At 63.1% G+C, this 11,404-nt stretch overlaps 1 pseudogene; it reads left to right on the top strand.

The window, feature by feature from the left end:
* LOC128826723 (immunoglobulin superfamily member 1-like) lies at positions 1-8,216 on the top strand (annotated as a pseudogene).
* Positions 8,217-11,404: the final 3,188 nt, after the last annotated feature.

Here is an 11,404-nt window from a genome sequence, read left to right as displayed (position 1 = left end):
GGGAAGAAAGAGGCCGAGCGCAGCATGGGCTTCCTGGGGCTGCAGCCCCCGGCGCAGTTCCTCATTCCGCTCGCACTCGGGCCTCAGGCTGGGTGGAGCTGGAGACCGGGATGTTGGAGGAAGCGCTGAGGGGGCCCCCCACTGCCCCGTCATGGTGTCTGCTCTCAACGTCCTCCTCCTCGGTGAGTATCAGAGACAGCCAGGGTCCATTGGCGGGATCTGAGACCACGGTGTAGGATCCAGTTGCTCTGGGATCTGGTCTCTAACAATGCGTCTCCTTTCCAGGCTGCTGGCTGGTCGGGCGGAGCGGGGTGTCGGGACGTGAGTATCTGTGGGCAGTGGGGCAGCTGGGGGAATTTCCACATTAAGGACAAGGGACGTGGGTGCGGGGTGAGGGACACAGATCCCCCAAAGGGATGATCCTGTCAGACTTTTGCTCCTCTCCACACCCAGAAGTGGGGACTGAGACCTCGCCCCACTCATTACAGGGACGGGCACCACACAGGGTGAATTCACCTGCACTCAAAGCTCTGCCCCCAGGAAATACAGAGTGAAGGCACCAGCCACCCCGCAGCGCCCCCGAACTGTGCCCGCCGGCACCGTGCAGAGTGGAGCTAAATCCCCAGCGGCTGAGAGTGGTTTGGGGTGGAGCAGAGCCAGAGTTTGAGCCCCAGAGGTGGGCGGGAAAACGTTAGAATGACGGGGGGATTTTGCAAACACATGTTTTTTTGGGGGGCCCTCTCCTGGGAGCCTCTTGCTCAAAGGACTCAGATTTGTCCCGCGAACCCCACCCCGCACTCCTGTGCATACAGCACATTGCCAGACAATTGGGGTAAATGTGGTTTTTAGAATATTTTAAAGAATAATCCACGTTCAGCCCAACTCCAGCAGAGCTGCAGCTCGGCTACAATGTTAAAAAAAAGAAAGAGGGTGACTCTGGTCTCAGTCCCTGGGGTCAATCCGGAGTCACCCCTGACTGCAGCAGGGGCAGGGCGGAATTGACCCTGCATAACTAAAGGAAACAGAGACTGGAAATCTCCTTTCCACCCTGATGTGTCTCCCCAGGGACGGGCAGGGGGTAAAACGCTGGAGCGACAGATTGGCAGATGATTGAATCAGACCCCCACTTACTGCCTGTTTGTGCATCCAGAGGGGTCCTACCCCAAACCCTCCATCTCCGTCAGCCCCGGTGGGGTGATCCCCGTGGGGGGAAATGTCACCATCCGGTGCCGGAATCAGCGCCTGGGCATGAGGTTCCTCTTCTACAAGGCTGGAGATGGGAACTATCTGAATTACACAGACTCTGCTGGCTCTGAGGCTGAATTTCCCATCACCAGCGCCAGACGGGAACACGGTGGCAGCTACACCTGTTGTTATAGCCACAGAACAGGACCAGCTGCCTACTCGGAGCGCAGCGACCCTGTGCAGATCATTGTAGCAGGTGAGGGGCCCAGCCCAGCACCTCGGCTCCCAGCCCCACACCCAGCCAGTGAATGTTGGGTGTGTGGGGGAGATCTTGGGCTGGTGCCTTGGTGCCCTGGATCCCAGGGGAGACCCTGACCCTGTCTGTGCCCCGTTGCTGACACTCCATGCCGGGGATGGGGCGCAGTGGCCGTGCCGGGGTCTCTCTCACGCCCCGTCTCCCTCCCACTGCAGAGCTCAGCTCCCCCAAACCCTCCATCTCCCTCAGCCCCACCCGGTGGGGGTTGTCCTGGGGGGAGCCGCGACCGTCCGGTGTCGGGTTCAGCGCCGGAGTCTGGAGTTTGTTCTGTACAAGGCTGGGGCAGGAACGCAGCAGTGCGGGGCAGGGACTCGACTGGGGTCAAATTTCCTATCCCCAAAGTGAGCCGGTCAGACGGAGGCAGCTACACCTGCTATTATCCCCCCGACTCGGATCCCCACACCTGGTCGGAGCCCAGCGACCCCGTGGAGCTGGTGGGAGCAGGTGAGGGGCCCGGCTCAGTGTCCCTGCTCCTGGCCCCACCCCTAGCCAGATACTCGTGGGGGCTTAGCCCCGATGGGCCACTCATAGCCAGCTCTGCCCTGAGTCCTGAGCCCAGCAGTGGGGACGTCTGACCGGGGAGCGGGAACGGAGTCACTGGGGGGGTCCCAGCCATGGGGGCGCAGCCTCCTACCCTGCACATGGTCTGACACTGCCCTGGTCACCGCGGTGTCGGGCGCCTGCCAGTCGAGCATTAAGCGACGTGGCCCCGTCTGTCACGGTCGGGTCATTCTCCCTCGTCCTCTCCCTGGGAGAGGTCTGTGCCCACCGCAGAGGGTCTGGTCTGGGGCGGTTTGGGGGGTCAATGGCCGCGCTGCCCCGGGTCGATAACGGAGCAGGCCGGCCGGGGCAGGGCGCTGGCCTTTGAGCCGGAGGTGAGGAGGTTTGGGGGGCCCTTGGCTGCTGGGGGAGCTCATTCTGCAGCCTGGGCCCGGCCCCGGAGGAAGTTCTGTTCCCTGCCCAGACGAGCCTGACCCTGATTGTGGCCGGGATGGAGGCAGGGAGCCGTCACCCCGGGGTTCCCCCAGAGCTGGGGGCTGTTGTCGGGTGTCTGCCCTGCAGCTGGGGGCCGGCGTGCGGCACCCGGGCCAGCTCCGATGGAGCTGAAAATAGCAATGGAGCCGTGGGCGGGCAGGACTAGCCGCTCGCGTGTGCACCCGGTGCCCTGGGCAGCTTCTCCTCAGCCGGCCAGCCTGTACTGCTGCAGTTAGCCTGGCTATGCCCACGTGCCCCCAGGGCAGGCTGGACCCTGGGAATGAGGCAGGGGCCACACACGGGCATATGAGGAGCCCAAGCACTAGGGAGCCGCAGCTCGGTGTCGGTGGGGCTGGGAGTCCAGCTCGCAGGGTCAGGTTTCTGGGTCAGGGGGAACTGTGGGATCTGGGAGAGAATCTGCCTGGCACCCCCAGGATCTGCCTGTGGCTGGGACTGGCCGGGAAGGCCGGGGCTGGGGGGGTGCCCGGGTCTGGCTCTCACAACCTGTCTCCTGTGCGCAGATCCCAACTTACCCAGACCCTCCATCTCGCTGAGCCCCACTGGGGTCACCATCCGGTGTCAGGGGCAGCGCCGGGACGTGAGGTTCTTCCTGCACAAGACTGGAGACCAGAACCCGCCGCGACACATGGACCCTGCTGGGGATGGGGCCGAGTTCCGCATCCCCACCCTGGGCCGGCAGCACGGAGGGAGCTACAGCTGCAGCTACCGGCCCCGATCAGAGCCCTTCGTCTCCTCAGAGCCCAGCGACTCCCTGCAGCTGGTGGTAGCAGGTGAGGGTCCTGGCTCGGTGTCCCCGCTCCCAGCCCCACACCCAGCCGGATCCTCCGGGGGTCTCTGCACTGATGGGATGCTCAGAGCCAGGCTTTGCCCTGAGCCCTGGGCCCAGCAGAAGGGACGTCTGGCCGGGGAGCGGGTACGGAGTCACTGGGGGGGTCCCAGCCAGGGGGTAGCAGCCTTCTACCCTGCACATGGTCTGACGCTGCCCTGGTCACCGCGGTGTCGGGCGCCTGCCAGTCGAGCATTAAGCGACGTGGCCCCGTCTGTCACGGTCGGGTCGTTGTCTTTCGTCCTCTCCCTGGGGGAGGTCTGTGCCCACAGCGGAGGGTCTGGTCTGGTGCGGTTTCGGGGGTCAATGGCCGCGCTGCCCCAGGGTCGATAATGGAGCAGGCCTGCTGGGGGAGGGCACCTGGCCTTGGAGCAAGAGGTTGGGAGGTTTGTGGGGCCGTTGGCTGCTGGGGGAGCTCGTTCTGCAGCCGGGGCCCGGCCCCGGAGGAAGTTCTGTCCTCTGCCCAGACGAGCCTGACCCTGATTGTGGCTGGGCCAGAGGCAGGGAGCCGTCACCCCGGGGTCACCCCAGAACTGTGGGCTGTTGTTGGGTGTCTGCCCTGCAGCTGGGGGCCGGCGTGCGGCACCCGGGCTAGCTCTGATGGAGCTGAAAATAGCAATGGAGCCATGGCCGGGCAGGACTAGCCGCTCACGTGTGCACCCGGCGCCCTGGGCAGCTTCTCCTCAGCCGGCCAGCCTGTGCTGCTGCAGTTAGCCTGGCTATGCCCACGTGCCCCCAGGGCAGGCCGGACCCCGGGAAGGAGGCTGGGGCCACACACGGGCATATGAGGAGCCCAAGCACTAGGGAGCCGCAGCTCGGTGTCTGTGGGGCTGGGAGTCCAGCTCGCAGGGTCAGGTTTCTGGGTCAGGGGGAACTGTGGGATCTGGGAGAGAATCTGCCTGGCACCCCCAGGATCTGCCTATGGCTGGGGCCGGCCAGGGTGGCCGGGGCTCGGTGGGTGCCCGGGTCTGGCTCTCACAGCCTGTCTCCTGTGCGCAGATCCCAGCTTACCCAAACCCTCCATCTCGCTGAGCCCCACTGGGGTCAACACCCCAGGGGCGGACGTCACCATCCGGTGTCAGGGGCAGCGCCGGGACGTGAGGTTCTTCCTGCACAAGGCTGGAGACCTGAACCCGCAGCGACACATGGACCCTGCTGGGGCCGGGGCCGAGTTCCGCATCCCCACCGTGGGCCGGCAGCACGGAGGGAGCTACAGCTGCAGCTACCGGCTCCAATCAGAGCCCTTCATCTCCTCGCAGCCCAGCGACCCCGTGCAGCTGGTGGTAGCAGGTGAGGGGCCCGGCTCGGTGTCCCCGCTCCCAGCCCCACACCCAGCCACATCCTCGGGGGGACTCCACGCTGATGGCATGCTCAGAGCCAGGCTCTGCCCTGGGCCCAGAGTTGGGGACATCCAGCCGGGAAGCAGCCACTGGAGATTCAGGGCTGAGGGAGGGGAGATCCCTGCCCCTATGGGGAGCTGCAGAGCAGGGGCGGTTTGCCAGGGGATGCTGCCCTGGGCTGCCCCTGTTCTGGTGACGCACAGAGGAGTCGGGGCCCAGGGGATGCCCAGCCGGCACCTGCCCCAGCCACAAAAATCTCCCTCCCCCCACACAGAATGACAATCGATGCTGCGTTGCGGGGTGGGGCGACTGCTGAGTTGCTGTTTCAGCCCATCCCCCGGCCCTGATGGATGCTGGTTCTATTCCCACAGGAATAGACTTGATGACTTGGCCCATCATCACTGGGGCGAGCGCGGCAGCCGCCCTCCTCCTCCTCGTGGCCTTCATCTGCTTCAGAAAAGCCCGAGCCAGTGAGTGCCCCGCCCAGCGAGGGAAGAGTTAAACCTGCCCCTAAGCAGGGCGGGATGGGGTCACGGCTTGGATGCGGGACTGTACCGGGAAAGCCAAGGAGCGGGGGGCTCAGCAGAGGGCGCTGTTACATGTGAAATCCCTGTACACACACAGCTGTGCCGCCCCAGAGGTGGCCGCATCTCAGTGCCGGGCTAAGGGTCCCTCTATAACAAGATGCCAGCACCGTGCTTCTGGGGTACCTGGGGTGACAGAGGAGCCACTGGCCTGTGGATCAGGTTCATTATAACGAGTCACTAACGAGGGAGGTTTGGGGACAGGAAAAGCCCCCGACTTAATCTGCCCCTCCCCCCGGTACATGGTATGGTGTTGTGCTGCCCCCAGCCCGTCCCACCCCAGCAGGGATCCAGGCTCAGCACCAGCAGAGAGGGGAGCCCCCCAGACTCCCCCATCTCTGCTGCCCTGTGGGGGTGAGTGGCCGGGCGCTGGGACCGGGGGATCCCGATCGGCTCATGGGGGATTCTGGTTTGTGTCCCTCTGCAGGAAAAGGAACCGCACCGAGACCGAGCAGGTAGGAACCCGGCTCCTCCCCCTCCCGCTCGACCTGCCTGGGTCACAGGACTGCTGGGCTCTCTCCCAGCTCCGGGAGGGGAGTGGAGTGTAGTGGTTAGAGCAGGGAGGTGGGGGGGGAGGGGTGACCAGAAGTCCTGGGTTCTATTTCTGCCTCTGGGAGCAGAGTGGGGGCTAGTGGTTAGAGCGGGGTGGGGTGGGGTCTGGTGGTTGGGGCAGGAGGCTCAGGGAACTGGATTCAATGTGAGGCAGGATGGGGGGCTCTCCGGGTGTGTTGGGGAATCTCTCCTGTGGGTGGGGGGATATGACATTTACAAGGGGATTTTCTCTTTTAGCACCAGCCCTATGGGGGCATTAAAGGCGCCAGCTCAGCAAGACCCCACCTGTGAGTAACACACCCAAGGGGGTACCAGGGTGGGGCAGGACCCCTGGGAAGGGGCGGGGCTTGTGGGGGCCCCACCCATATGGGGCGGGGCCTGATTTACAGCTGCTGCTGGGCGGGACTAGGGAGAGGGTCCCAAAGGTAGCTGGTGTCAGCTGAGAGTGTTGGACTCCCAGGAGCTCCCTGGGGCCACCCTCCCTTCCCGCTCTAGTTCCCCACCCACTCCTGGCTCCCAGCCCCCTGCTCTAACCACTAGTCTAGACCCCACTCTCCTCCCGAGCCAGGGCGAGAACACAGGTGTTCGGACTCCCAGCCCCCCCCCCGGCTGTAACTCCCTAGACATCTTTGTGCCTCAGTTTACCTCTCTGTAACACAGGGCTAATGACCCTGGCCCATGCTGTGGGGCGGGCGAGGGGTGGCTGTGCCAGGCTCTGAGCCCCTGGCTGGACAGAGGGGTCGGAGCTGGGTGTGGGGTTCTGCTCGGGGCCGGCCGGGGGTGCAGCTCAGCAGGTGTCTCTGTTCTGCAGACACCTCCATCGATGAAGGGAAAGAGCCGCAGACCCTGGTAAGTCTCCCCTTTTCCCCCATGGGGCCTGACCCCCAACCCTGACCCACATGGGCCCCAGCAGACCCCTCACCACCACCCCGCCTTTCCTGGCACACTCAGTGGTTTGGAGTGGGGGTTGGGCTGCTGGGAAAGGGGTGGGCTTATGGGATTGCCAAGTGTGTGTGTCTGTGTGTACCCTGTGCTCTGTGTGTGTTGGTGGATTCACACACACACCCCAGTGACTCTCTCCCCTCCCACCCCCAGGAGCCCGACCCCGGCGCCGATGGACTCACCTATGCCGAGCTGGACATCCAGGCGCTGCACACAAAGAGGGGGGGTCCGTCCCCCACCCCCGAGCCTGTCCAGCCCAGCCTGTATGCCCCAATCAACATGAACCGGGGGCCCCCACAGTGAGGGCCATCCACAGCCATGGGGCACCGGCCCCCAGGGGGCGACTGACTCACCCCCCTGCAGCCCCAGCCCCAGAGAACTCTGCTTCCAGGGAAGATTTAGGGGGAATGCTTCCCTTCCCCCGCTGCAGCCCTGTCCCATCGAGCTGTTGTCCCCCTGCCCTGCCCAGCCCAGCCCCACATGTAGGGGCCGGTGTGGGGGGGCTCAGCACTGGGAGGGGATGTGCTGAGGTGGCTGTTTATGTTATTTTGCATCCTGTTAATCTCCAGATTTGTAATAAACACAGACCCACAAACCAGCCCCACCTGGGCACCCCACAGCCCCTCTGTGCCCGTGCCGGGAATGTGTGTGTAAGCAGAGTCAGGATGAGCTCTACCCTGACATCTGGTGGGGAATGATGGCGAGTGTGGAAAAGAACTCCAGGGGCTGATCTTGTTTGCATAGACACACCCACTCGCCTGGCCTGGGACAACAGCAACTCAAAGTGGTTACTTTGGCTGGTGTGGGATCCCCAGTTTCTCTGTTATTGGGACAGGAAGAATAAAGTTTTGTTACCCTGATTCTGTGAATCAAGGCCAGTGGAACTGTTGTATGACAGAGGGACTCACCAGTAACTAAGTAGCACTCGCTAGACAAGGGTAGGGTGACCAGACAGCCTGATTTTTGTTTTTTTGTTCTGGGTCCTGACCAATGTTTTGTTAGGACACTGGATAAAAAAGAAATTTTGCCATCCCCTCTGGTGCTCATACACCCCTGCCCCAGCTCTATTTCCTCCTTCCCCCATTGGCTCCCTCCCCAAATCTCTGTCCTGGTCCTACCTCTGACCCAGCCACGCAGCATTCCTCCTCCCTCCCAGGCTTGCAGCATAGCAGCACAAGCCTGGAGGGAGGAGGTGGTGGCGGTGCCTGGAGCTAATGAGTCAGCTCCGGGCACCGGGTGGGCAGGCAAAGGGGGGCTGGTAAAGGAAGGAGATGGGGGGGCTCAGCTCTGAGTGCCGTGCCAGAGGGCTCCTGACCAGCCCCCGGGCTGCTGCACATGGGGGCCAGGAGCACAGCCTGGAGGCTGCTCCAGCCCTGCAGCCCGCGGGGCAGCGTGGTGGGTCCGGGCAGGGGCCAAGTGGGCGGCATGGGGGCGGGGGCCGAATCCCCACTGCTGCCGGGGAGCCCCGCGCCTCTCCCTCCCGCTCACAGCTGCAGCTCCTTCCAGGCGGGATGTGCCCCCAGGCCCGCCCCGGGCACATGTGGCGCGCGTCCAGTGGCTCCTTCCCAGCAGGAGGGAGACTAGGCACGCCGCATGTGGCCGGGGCGGCGGGAAGCGCGTCCCGGCGGGAAGGAGCCACAGCCGTGAGTGGGAGAGAGAGGCGCGGGGCTCCCTGGCAGCAGCGGGGATTCGGCCTGCGCCGCCCACCCGGCCCCTGCCCACTCCACGCTACCCCCGCATATGCCCGTGGCGGGCCGGGGGGCAGGAGGCTCCGCGGGGAGGGCAGCGCGCACGGCTGGGGCCTACTAATGCCCCCGGCCCCTTTTAAACTCTTTTTTTTTTGCTTCCCCCCCATCCCGATATTTTATACTGCTGATCTGGTCACCCTAGTCAAGGAGCATGGGTTACAAAACCCAGTGAATTGAGAGAGGTTGGGGACAGGTATGTGTACCTGATGGTATGGGCCCCTTTTGAGGGCCTGGAACACCAATTGCACTACCCCCACGCTCCACTGTTGAATAGCAGAGCTAAGTTTTGTTTCCATTATTAGTCTAGCTAGAAGTTGCTGAACTGAATTCACTTTGGGCCAATGGTGCACCGGCACTGGGGCTCCCCTACTACAAACTGAAATCACTAAGAGCTGAAATCACTAAAAGAGCTAAAATTGCTGAGCTGAGATCACTGAGCGCTGTGTTAACCAGTGGGGGAGCCTGAAGATATATTGCTAAGCAGCTGGCAGAGCCGAGCAGTTTGTGGGACAGTTGGAGCAGCCCATGGGACAGCGAGCAGAGCGGAGCTGGGCCATTTGCGGAGGCAGCTGGAGCGGTTCATGGGACGGCCGGTGGAGTGGAGCGGCTGGCAGAGCTGAGCAGTTTGTGGGATGGCTGGAGGAGCGGAGCGACGCGGCGCGGCGTGGTGCAGCTGGTAGAGCGGAGCCATTCGTGGTAAAGGCTGCAGCAGAACTCCACGGAGAGGCGGGGCAGTCGGCCTCGGACCACGTAAGGTGCTCCTTAACATCCCGTGTGGCCCCCCCCATTTCTGCCCAGGCTGGGGGGTTAAAACTCTGCAGATAAACTTTTGAACTCTGGGGCGGCACTGACCAGGGACAGAGACTTTGGGGTTGTTGGACTTTGGGGTGATTGGACTTAAGACCTTGAGGGGAAAAGGACACTGCCAAACTTATTCAGAGGTGGGTTTTTTGCTCATGGTTTGTCTTATGAATCCTGTTTGTGGTGTTTCCCCAACATAATGCCTCATTGTTTCCCTCCTTTATTAAAAGGCTTTTAAAAGGTGGGGGCTCAAGCCAGTTTTGCATTGTGTTGTTTAGGGTTACCATACGTCCGGATTTCCCCTGACATGTCCGGCTTTTTGGTGCTCAAATCCCCATCCGGGGGGAATTGGCAAAAAGCCGAACATGTCCGGGGAAATAGGGAGGCAGCATAAGCCAGGGTCCGCCTGGTCCCAGCCGCCCGGCTACGTTGTAGTGAGCTCAGGTGGGGGAAGGGGGGGCGCAGCCACAGAAGGCGGCGGAGGGGGCGCTGCTGCCCCCGGAGGCCGGGCGGACCGCGCGCCCCAGCCGAGCCCGCAGGACCACGGGGAGGCCGGGCTCAGCCAGCAGCTCGGGCTTCCCTCATGGGCTGGGACTCCCCGGCCACTGGGGGACCCTTCCTGCGGCCCCATCACCCCGCGCGGCAGGAAGGAGGTTGCAGCGCCGGGCAGGGAGTGCGGCGTGTGCCGGGGCTGCAGGGACCCGCACTGCCCCAGTCGCTGCTGAGCATCCAAAGCCCCTGCCAGGCAGAGGCTGCCGGGGGAGCGGGGGAGCAGGGCAGGCGGGTGGCGCAGAGGCTGCAGGGGCGAGGGGATGCAGGGCCAGTGGGGAGCAGGGGGCACAGAGGCTGCAGGAGCGGGGAGGGTGCAGGGGCTGCAGGGCGAGTGGGGAGCAGGGAAGCACTTAGCAACCTCCAACCAAGATCAGAGCGGGAGGGAGGAGGGGGAATGTGGGGTGCTCAGAGGAAGCGGCAGAGTTGGGGCAGGGACTTTGGGGAAAGGGTTGGAATGGGGGTGGGGAAGGGGCGGAGTTGGGTGGGCCGGGGGTGGGGACGGGGACGGGGAAGGGGCAGGGCTGGGGCGGGGCTGGGGGCAGGACCGGGACCCCATGGAGTGTCCTCTTTTTTTAAATGTTTGAATATGGTAACCCTAGCGTTGTTGAAACGGAACCCCTAGATACTGAACACGGCCCTTGTTGCCGCCAACTCAGAGGCGCAGAAGGGTTACATGTGTAACACCTGGGGGAGATGGGGTGGGGCGTGGGGGCTGAATATACAGGGACCCCTCACCCAGCACAGGTTGCAGCCCCTCTGGGGAAGGGCATTAGTTGGGCAGGGCACCGGGATTCACACCCTGACTCTGGGTGAAGCTGCAGAAGGGTCTGATGCCCGTGACCAATTGGCACCGGTTGTTTACATCCCCTGCATGGGGTCGTCCTGTCCCTTCCCCGCTGTGCTGGGGGATCCATCGCCATGAGTAAAGGGGAAGTGATCCCTGAGCGGTGCTGTCACGGAGTGTGTGGGGACACAAGGCCCTGCACCCCCGGCTTCCTGCGATTCACCATGACTCCCAGCCAGCCAGTAAAGCAGAAGGTTTATTTAGACGACAGGAATACAGTCCAAGACAGGTCTTGTAGGCACAGACAACAGGACCCCCCTCAGTTAGGTCCATCTTGGGGTCCCAGGGCACCCTAGCCCCCTTGGGAGGTCAGAGCCCCGTCTGCCTCCCAGCCATTCCACCAGCCAGCTCCTGAAACTCTCTCTCCAGCCTTTGTTCAGTTTCCTGGGCAAAGGTGTCACCTGGCTTCTAACCACTTCCTGGGTTCTCAGGTTACATGCTCAGGTATTCTCCGTTGGTCAGTCTCCCATCCCCCAATGCAGACTATCCTAGCCACACTCCCCTGTCAGCATTCAAAGACCACAGTAAGAACAGTCCCAGTTCGTCACATCTCTCCCCCCTTCGAGACCGAACTGAGCAGGGTCACTTTAGCCAGTGACCTGGGGAAGTTCGAACATACCCACGTTCCCATGGATGCTCCAACATCCCTCCCGTTCCTTGGTGAGAATTACACCAGGCCCTTCCAGTTTCACGCCCCCCCTTAGGTCGGGTGTGCTCG

Source organism: Malaclemys terrapin, chromosome 20, assembly GCF_027887155.1.
Source record: "Malaclemys terrapin pileata isolate rMalTer1 chromosome 20, rMalTer1.hap1, whole genome shotgun sequence".
Classification (NCBI taxonomy): Eukaryota; Metazoa; Chordata; order Testudines; family Emydidae; genus Malaclemys; species Malaclemys terrapin.
Note: the sequence above shows the minus strand (reverse complement) of the source record. Positions and strands in the feature narration are given on the sequence as shown.